Here is an 11,038-nt window from a genome sequence, read left to right on the forward strand (position 1 = left end):
ACAAAGATAACAGAATGTCTCAGAATAATGTTCTAAATGTTGATGACGATATGATAATAATGGTTGTAATTAATAACAATAACAATAATAATAATAATAATAATAATAATAATGATGATGATGATGATGATGATGATAACCACAAGGATGGCAGTAATAATAATAGCGATGGTAATAGGAATTACTGACACAATGATGATAGCATAAACTTTTGGCATCGGCATCTCTTAAAGCGCTAATTAAGAGAAGTTCTGGAATATTCTGATACTGTCTCCTAAAAAAAAATATAGATTTGTTGCAAGCATTTTAACCACAATTCGGTCTATAAATTATATTGCTAGTTACATTATGCGCGACCATTAGTATCATTCCTTTTATTTGTTACCATTTCATTCCATTCAGCCGTATTCATAACGGTAGAGGAAGCATTTTAGCTGAAGCCCAGCTAATCACATTGTATTTGTCGATCTACTCCAGATCAAACTACCTGCTTTCAGGTAGGTCATTTATCATTGCATGTCTGTTCCGATTCAAATTCTCAGCTCAGGGTTTTGTTTCCTCATCTCTCAGCTTGCTCTCACCACTGTCAATAAAACTACATCCTGTAAATTTGCTTTGGTGTATGAAGAGCACGGCTGGACTCCTTTCCACTCCACCACTCCCTTGCAAAGTAAACATGTGTTTGTTTTCTAGCTTCATTATGAAACTGCTGTCTTTATCTGATTATATATATGTGTTTGTGTGTGTATGTGTACTCATGCATTCATGCATACATACTCAAGCACTCACATATTCTGTGTGGTTAAAGTTTGCTTTCCAGTCTCCTGGTTCTGTGTTTGCTCCTACTACATGGCACTTTGAGCAAGGGTTTTCTAGTACAGCCTTGAGTTGTGCAAAACCTTGTAAGTGGATTTGCCTGACAGAAACTGAACAAAGCTCATTGTATATATATATCTGTGTGTGTGTGTGGAGGCGCAATGGCCCAGTGGTTAGGGCAGCGGACTCACGATTTCGATTCCCAGACCAGGTGTTGTGAGTGTTTATTGAGCGAAAACACCTAAAGCTCCACGAGGTTCTGGTAGGGGGTGGTGGCGATCCCTGCTGTACTCTTTCGCCACAACTTTCTCTCACTCTTTCTTCTGTTGGCCTGCTTGCTTAGCCAGCAGGGTGGCGTCATTTGAAGGCTAAAACAATGCAAAGCACATTGTGACCAGTGATGAGTAGCAACATCTGATAGCCTGGTCAGTCATGGTGACAGTGATCACGGTGATATATATGTATGTGTGTGTATTTGTGTGTGTGTCTATGTTTGTCTACCACCACTACTTAACAACCGGCATTGGTGTGTTTATGTCCCCATAACAATAGCATTGAAGCAAGAGAGACTGACAGAATAAGTTCCAGGCTTGAAAAAAACAAATATAGTATCGGGGTTGATTTGTTTGCCTGCTCCAGCATGGCAACAGTGTAATGCCTGAAACAAGTAAAACATGAAATATATATATATGTGCATGTATGTGTGTGTGTGTGTGTGTGTGTGTGTGTGTATGTATGTATGCATGCATATGTGCATGTATGTATGTGTGTGTGTATGTATCTCGTTTTCCTTTTTGGGCAAATTCCTGTGTTGACTAGAGAGTAGAATTTACTCTGTGTAAGGGCTTCCTTACTTTAAAATGCTTTCGATGCAGGTATTGTTTGACTTTTAACAGCTTTTCATTATCTGTTGCATACTGTAGCTGGTAAATGAAAAATGAAAACAGTCATTGAAAAATGTGTGTGTGTTTGGTGGGGGGGGATGTAGGGGTGTGCCTGTACAAACGCATACACTAACACACACACATAGGGAGAGAGAGAGAGAGAGAGAGAGAGAGAGAGAGAGAGAGAGATTTGTGTACACATTGATACACACACACATGTACATATACATATATACACACATTTATATATGCATATAACTTTGTACATATGTATGTGTGCATGCACGTATATACATATATTCATACATATATACAGACAGACAGAGATTTGTGTACACATTGATACACACATAAACATATATACACACACATATATATATGCATATAACTTTGTATGTACGTGTGCGTGCATGCATATATCTATATATATACAGAGAGAGAGAGTGAGAGAGAGAATGTTGTAGAATAACTAGTTATCCTCCGTATACACACAACACGCAAAACATTAATGCTATGTAAACAAATTCCTCTTATATGAACAATTCCGACATAATTTTGAAAGTCCAAAGATGACATGTTGTTTGATTGGCACAGCACACTGTGGACATTTTTGTTTAAGTTAGATTATTATTGCAGAACATCATTCTGCAAATGTTGGCGCTTTGGCCCTGACAGCGAGATCATCATCCTTCATGTTCCATTTAAGTCAGTGCTGTTCAATAAAGTGTCAATACTAGCAAAGTGGGTGCGATTTCCAATCAATAAACCCGAGAGAATATTTAAACATTTGCATTGTACTTCACATTTGTGATTTTAAATTCTGCATTCTGTTCATTTTAATGACTTGTAATAATAAATGAGCTAACAGTCGTATCTAACAGAATGTAAAGAGTCTTTGACACATTATTTGTACAGAAACAAAGACAAATTCTTCATCATAATATCGTTGTAGATATCTTTTTAGCAGGATCATACTTTCTGAAAACATTATAACACAATTACGGAAAGACACCTCGTAAGATGTTTTACTGTCACCTGATTTGACAGGACTGTAACGAAAAAAAATGTTTCTTTGACTTAAACTAAATTTATTATGTTTTGGGGCCCCTTATGCTAAATTTAATATTTGTTTTTTCTTGGAACTTGGAGTAGAGAGAGCACAACCGCCACCAGTACTTTTGAAAGTGCTCCTTTTGTCATTTTCATACCAGTCTGTCTGAGACTGTCCCTGGCTCTGGTGTACAAAAACTTGGTGTTTTAAAGTGATCTCACTTTTTTTTTTTTTCTCTCCCTAAATCTTCCATCGAAATTTTATTTTAAGTTGTTCCAGACGCCAGCTTAATGATGCCAAAGTTATTTTCGAAATTAACTGAGATGCAGGTGATGGTGTTTGGGTGGAAATATGATAACGAAAGAATTATCAATGGAAAGTTTACCAAATTTTTTTATATAGAGTAAACAAACCAAACATACTTCAGTGCATGATGCAATGGTGAGAGAGAGAGAGAGAGAGAGAGAGAGAGAGAGAGAGAGAGAGAGAGAGAGAGAGAGAGAAATGATAGCAAAAGATTTTTTGTACATCTTTGCTTCAAGATTACTTGAATTTTATAAAGTTGCCATTGAAAATCTTTTGTGTCGTTTCTAAACTGTCATTGGTCAACTGCCATCAATAGCAAATTGAATAAAGATCTTTTTATGTTGTTCTTTGAGTATGAGTTTGAAATAATCAGATTTTACCAGTCTAATAAGAATTATATGACCAACCATTTATCTGAAGATTAAATTTTTTGAAACATGTGAAGAAATATCTTACCATTTCACAAGTTCATAATTTAGATATGAGTTTCAGTGGCTGCTATTTTTATTTTACTTCAGTTTATAGCTTACACACCTCACAATGCATCTATGAATCAATGTCAAAAGCACTACAGCTTTGAGCAGGGGCCAGGGATCTTTTTTAACTTACTTGAAAATATATTTATTTATGCCGACATAACCCTTTTATTTGAATGGAAGAAAATCACAGACAACAGGGAACATGTTTTTTTTAATATAATTTTACTTATGTCTGATGAGTCCTCGTCATCCCCCAAAATTTCATTTTTACCCCACGTGGGGTAATTTACCATGGTCTGCCAACCTCTGGCTTATAGTGTATACTGATTACAATTAGCAAATGGAAAAAAAAAACTACCAAACACTGCAATCCAGTATTTTAAGGGACTTTAAGGCTATATTGATTAACATTAATTCATTACTTTATATCATTAAAATGATATTTATTTCTTTATTGGCCACAGGGGGTTAAATATAGAGGGGACAAACAAGGATAGACAAAGGGATTAAGTTGATTACATCTACTCCAGTGCGTAACTGGTACTCATATAATTGACTCCCCAAAAGGGTGAAAGACAAAGTTGACCGCGATGGAATTTGAACTCAGAACATAACTGCAGCTGAAATACCGTTAAGCATTTTGCCAGGCGTGCTAATGATTCTGCCAACTTGCTGCCCTATCATTAAAATGATGATGATGATGATGATGGACACTGTGCTGTAAGCAGACAAATGTGTTAAGTTCAGTTTCTGTGATGAGTAAAGACTTGGGAGTTTTGTACTCTTGCCTGTTACCATGATTCATTAAGTTCTAATCTTTAACCCGAGGGCGCGTGGCTTAGTGGTTAGGGCATTCGGCTCATGATCGTAAGGTTGTGAGTTCGATTCCCGGCGACGCGTTGTGTCCTTGAGCAAGACACTTTATTTCACGTTGCTCCAGTCCACTCAGCTGGCAAAAATGAGTTGTACTTGTATTTCAAAGGGTCAGCCTTGTCACTCTCTGTGTCACGCTGATTATCCCCGAGAACTACGTTAAGGGTACACGTGTCTGTGGAATGCTCAGCCATTTGCACGTTAATTTCACGAGCAAGCTGTTCCGTTGATCGTATCAGCTGGGACCCTCGTCGTCGTAACCGGCGGAGTCTTTTTTTAATCTTTAACCCATTTAATCTATAATATAACCCAGGACTTGGCAACGGATGGGCCATAACCTCAATGTGGGTTACCAAAGTTTTCACTGGGTGACCTCAGACCTTTTCTAAAAAATATTTCAAATATAATGGATTTATGTCATAAGGCTGGGATGTACTAAAGAACTTCTAAGAAATCTCTTAAATTTTTATTTAGATGGAATTCTTTTTCAGTTTCTTCTTAATAGGTCATTTTTCCCCCATGGGACCTCCTTACTACACACAAATGCCAAGGTTTCCCTATCATAGGGTGTATTGCAAAATCACACCAAAATGACTCAAAAATGCATTCGCATGTAATTAGCCGTTTTATTTTTCATAGAATTCCTAAAGATCTTTCATGGCATCTTAAGATTCTGAGGAACCTTGGTTGAGAAGTGTTTCTGTAGTATCTTCTTGGTTGGCTCCCTTTTTTTCATGTACTCTGTGGTCTTTATGGCACTTATATTGTCTGTTTTGAGAAGTATTTTCCAGAAGGGGTTATGAAGCAATAATGGAATGGATCTGTGCATTGCTACATGGCACCGGAAATTAGTTTGAACACATGTTAAGCAACATGATGTAATCTTCATATTTGGCCTGCGATCATGAACTGCATGTGTCATCTGCATATTACTCTCCTCCCCAAAGCATATACATACACACACTGCCATATATGCAAAGTATATATACACTCAAGCATGCATGGCTGTATGATCCTGAGTACTGCATTTTCACATCATGAAACAACATAATTATTCCTTACATATACACTTAAAAAAATTACGGTATATTTTGGTTGCAGGATAAACTAAGTTTTCTGCTGAAGTTAAATCTCATTAGCAATGTAAATTATTATTTTTTTTTTTCTTTTTCTTCTTAACGATATATATAAATGGAAAGTGAAAGTAGCATCTTACTTTCACATATTTCGAATCTCTTCCCAAAGCTTATTTCTGTAACAAAATGAAATAGCAATGCAATTTATTTACATAAGTTCAATATGATAAATATCACTCGTTATGAAGCACAACAACAACAACAGCAAGGCCAAAACAACCATTCTAAGTTTCAAATATAAGGCAAGACATTATGCTGTAACTATTCTTTACTGGCCTACTGAGGAAATAACTCCTCAACTGTTCTCAGTAAAGAGTGCTGCTGTGTAAAAGCTTTTAGTTTCCACTTTTATTCGTTAGGTACCCCTATGAAATCTTCTTGGAATGTCCCTTAGATAGTACCTAGTTTCTCATGAGGCAAAAAACTTGTTGTTTCTCATGTGCAAAAAAAAAAAAAAAAAGCCAAAAGAAAAATGTAATGTTAGTAACATAACTTGATTATTTTGTATTGTTTTCAATTTTTCAACATAAAATTACAGAAAGATTTTAAGTTCAGACAAAACAAAAAATATTATTCAAATATTAGAAAGGAAAATTTATATCAATTCTTAGATTATATTTCATATATTTTCCTCTTTCTTTTCTTTTGTGTGTGTATGTGTGTGTGTGTGTGTGTGTGTGTGTTTGTTTGGTGGTTGTTTAATTGTCATTCAAACTTCTTAGGAATAATGATCTTCTCAAGTCACTTGGCAAAGCTTTGATGAAAATTTTAACATTTTATAGAATTTGAATAAATCTGTGCACTTTTATTTCTTAACAAAACAAACAAAAACAACAAACTTGTACAGTCATATTTTTGTTACTTTTTTTTTTTGTTTTTCTAAATTTCTAAAGCAAAGTGAAAGACATGATATCCATTATTGTCATAGAGTATTTCTGGAACAGGTTCCACATACATAAATGTTTCCAATAATATTGATCTAATAAACAAATATATCAGTTTACATGGAATTCAACTCTGCTTTTTGGCAAAGCTGTTTCTGTTTTTTTTTTAAATTTTTACTCATTCTAGAAGTCAAAATACAATTCCTGTAAACATTTTCATGGATAACTTCCATTGTTTTTCTCTTGGTTTGTTTTACACACACACACACACACACACACACATATATATTTGTCTATATATATATATATATATATATATATGTACACATAAATGTATATATATATATATATATATATATATATATATATACACACACACATAAATGTATATATATATGTGTATCCACACATTCATTTTTTTTCTGTCATTTTTAGAAATTGTATTACAGCCAGAGCAAGCAAAAAACATATTGATACGTCTCTGGTACTTTTGAACTAACATTTGACCATAAGTATCTAAACATGGGAAACAACCAAAACAAAATAAAAAACAACTTTATATAACAGTTAAAATACTTAGAGGACTATATATATATATATATATATATATATATATATATATATATATATATATATATACATATATATATATATATATATATGTGTGGAAGGGTAACACTAGGAAAAAAATAATTAATATCACTAGTGGAAAAGTTTTGTGGCATATGATTCCTTTTTTGTCTTTTTTCTTTTTTTCTTTCATTTTTCTTTTCTTTTTTTTCTTCTTTTTTTTACAAAGACTGTGGTTTTAGTTCTGTTTGGCTTTAAGAGAATGTTATAATTAAAGATATATTCGTTGACTGATGAGTTTTTAAGCAATCGGTAAGAAAATCTCACTGCTGACCACTTGTATGCTATCCGAAAGAATTTATTGACTGGGGATAAAACACTTGTAAAAATCAAGTTGAAATTCATATTTAGAAACAATCTGTCCAGGGTAAAATTCCAATTTCCTGTGCCTGAAACGTATATCGGTATCCAGTGTCGGAAACGATCCATCAAAATTTAGTTGTTAACTAAATTTATAGGGTGCCATATTTTCTGAAATGGCTTAGAAAGGAAGAAAAAAAAATCTGGATGCATTTTTCTTTTTTTTTTCTCTCTTTTTTAAAAAATTTTTTTTTCCAAACAACTAAATAATTGCTTTAATCTCCTGAAATGAAGTGACATCCTTGCAATTTGAACATTTTTATTATTATTATTATTATTATTATTATTATTATTATTATTATTATTATTATTATTATTATAACATATCCAGTGGTTGGGAGTTCAGTTTGAATATTTCCTTTTCTCTGTAAAATTTTATACCGTTAATCGATATAGCAATATATCCGAAATTGATGAATACATCACCTTTTTTTTTTTTTCACTTTATACTTTTTCGTTTTATATTTCAAGTGACACAGATCATTAACACGCTGAAGATGTTGAACAATTTTGCATTTTCGCAGATATGAGAAGATTGATCTTACTTTGTGGTTAAAGACTCCATGCTTTGTTTTTGCAACTTGTGTACAACAAAATTTAAACGATGTATGCACTAAGAAAGTGGTGAAAATAGCTGTTGTCCGTTGTATTATCTAAGAATTTAGCTCCTAAGGATAAATTAAATTGAAAGCTACACTGCATTTTAATTCCTACAAGCAAAAACAAAATATCTATCAAAAATTAACTACCTTGCCTGTAATGTTTTTATTAGCTGTGATTGCATATTAAAATTTCATTTAATTTTGTTATCTAATTTGTAAATGTTAGACAAGATAAAGAATTTTAAGTAGGTTATTTTAATTTTTTGTCTTTTTTAATTTTTTATCCAGTCCATAAATTATTTCATTTTAATCGAATGTGGTTATAAAGTTTTATTTTTAAATTACAGAAGACGGAATTGATTAATTATCTTTGATATTAAATGCTTGCAGAAATAAATTAGTTTTAGTTATAATAATGAAAAGAACCTAAGTCATTTTCTCTAATGTCCAATATTATACGCAGGCAATTGCGGAATTTTTACACAAATTTTAATGAATGCTTTCTAGATTGGCTGAAATTGTTTTAACACTTAGAGAGATTCAAATAATTAACTGTAATCAAATAGTGGGTTTTATGAACAGAAGGGAGGCATTGGAAGCAAATGTATAATTAGCATGGTTGTTAATTTCCAAGAAACTTATATAAAAGTGGCGATGTAGTTTATACAACATAAATAGAGAGCTTCGTGGACGTAACATTAGCGTTTGGTACACTACACTGTGTGACTTCTATTCTTATTTAATTAAGATGTAATTTCATATCAAATATAGGACAGCTCAATCAGAAAATGCTGATTAAAGTGGCTTAATTAGGAAGGTGTTTCTTAAGTTTACAAGCATTGAATCCAAATGTTACAAACATCTCAGTTCCATCCATTGCAACAATTAGCTATTTTGGAAATGTCCATTATAACTTTGCTTCACAAGACTTCTTTGTATGTCTGTCTCTTTCCCAAGCTCTCTCTCTCTCTCTCTATACACATACACACACACATGCATGCACATCATCATCATCATCATCATTTGAGTGCCCACTTGCCCTTGCTGGCCTGGGTCAGATGGAATTTTACCCGACATGTTTCACTAGAAGATCGGAAATAAAGGACACTGCCTGTATGATGGTGATGCTCATTTACAGCCATCATGCAATTCATACACATATATGGTGCAGGAGTGGCTGTGTGGTAAGAAGCTTGCTTCCCAATCACATGATTCCAAGTTCAGTCCTACTGTGTGGCACCTTGAGCAAGTGTCTTCTACTACAGCTTGTGAATGCATTTGGAAGACAGAAACTGAAAGAAGCCTGTCGTATGTGTGTGTATATATATATATATATATGTGTATGTGTGTGTGTGTGTGTGTATTTGTGTGTCTGTGTTGGTGCCCCCACCATTGCTTGACAATTGATGTTGGTGTTTCTATGTCCCTGTAACTTAGTGGTTCAGCAAAAGAGACCGATAGAATAAGTACTAGGCTTATAAAGAATAAGTCCTGGGATCGTTTTGTTTGACTTAAGATGGTGCTCCAGTATGGCTGCAGTCAAATGACTGAAACAAGTAAAAGAGTAAAAGAAAAAGAATATATATCTATATACATGTGTGCATTTACCTATATTTATACATATGTATATATATGCATTTGTATATATATATTCATACATATGTGTGCGTGGGTGGGTGGGGGTGTTGTGTTTCTGTCATTAGTTTGATGTAAAAGATTGTTTTGGAAAGCGGTTTTTGTAAAGTGCATATGAAGAATATAACTTTTAGGGAGAGCCCTTAGAGCATTGGCAAATTGCTTCATGGTATTTGTTTCAATTCTCTCCCCTCTGAGTTCAAATCCCACTGCAACTGTGCCGTTCTTCCTTTTATGGGTCAATGAAAAAATACCATCTAAGTTGGTCAAACTGTAGGAACATCTGACTGGACACTTGGCAGCATTTCTTTAAGCTCTTTGATTTCTAAGTTCACATCCTATTGGGCCCTAATATGGTGGTAGATTTAACTTGTCACTCAGTTTATCACAACCATTTGGCACCTACTTTTAGTAGGGCCTACTCTACTGCAAAGCACACAAGATAAACAATCACATCACGGAAATCTTGAAGCTATGAGATAATGCCGAATTCAACAGAATGTGAATAAATAAGCATTACCATTTGACTGAGTATTGAAAACTCTAAAGAGTTAATATCAGGAATGCTTCCCTAACCAGAATTGCACATTTACAAAGGTACATACTTTCGATGGCACTTTTTCTTTACCCCTTTTTTAAATTCTTAGATACCGCTGTAACTGTAGAGAGAACCCATTTATTGTTCATCAGTGTACTTTTTCGGTGCATGCTCAGGACATTTGTTGCTAAGTACCAATGTCAGATTAACTGCATTGGTAAATCATGTACATTTACTATAGGCAACCTTCCCACTCAATGAACAGAACCAGATGTTGTCTATTACAAAGCCATCTCTGTTCAGGTTACTGTGTTGCGACATGACTGTAACAATTCCCCCCCCCATTTTTTCATCTTGTTTTGAGAGATTTACGATTAAAATTTTTTATTGAATGATTACATCATTTGGATGTGTATGTATATACCTATTTATGTGTGTATATATGCATATATGCATGTGATCTATATATACATATATATATATATAAATATATATTTATATATATATATATATATATGTATATAAAATATGAATATGTATATATTTATTTATTTATTTATTTATTTATATATATATATATATATACATAGGTGAGAGGAACAGCAATATGGAATATGAGTACTCAGCTGGAATGCCTTACACTTGAATTCCGATCCTGCTGGTTTTCATTCCTTAAATGGTAATAAAATAATGTACTTCAAATAATATATTTATGTTGAGTCAATCGAACGTATTCGGTTCTATTAGCAAAAATGGCTTTATACCTTAAGGAAATATCGAGCAGATAAAAATATATATATATATATATATTTATACTTTTTTTTTATCAATTTCAACATAAACT

At 33.4% G+C, this 11,038-nt stretch overlaps 1 protein-coding gene across 3 annotated transcripts in view; it reads left to right on the forward strand.

Annotated features, from left to right (window-relative positions):
• Window positions 1-11,038, forward strand: part of LOC115217025 (protein MON2 homolog) — a 794,357-nt gene that overhangs the window by 396,108 nt on the left and 387,211 nt on the right. The gene's annotated exons all lie outside the window — the stretch shown is intronic.

The sequence above is a fragment of the Octopus sinensis genome, linkage group LG11 (genome assembly GCF_006345805.1).
Source record: "Octopus sinensis linkage group LG11, ASM634580v1, whole genome shotgun sequence".
In the NCBI taxonomy this organism is placed as follows: Eukaryota; Metazoa; Mollusca; class Cephalopoda; order Octopoda; family Octopodidae; genus Octopus; species Octopus sinensis.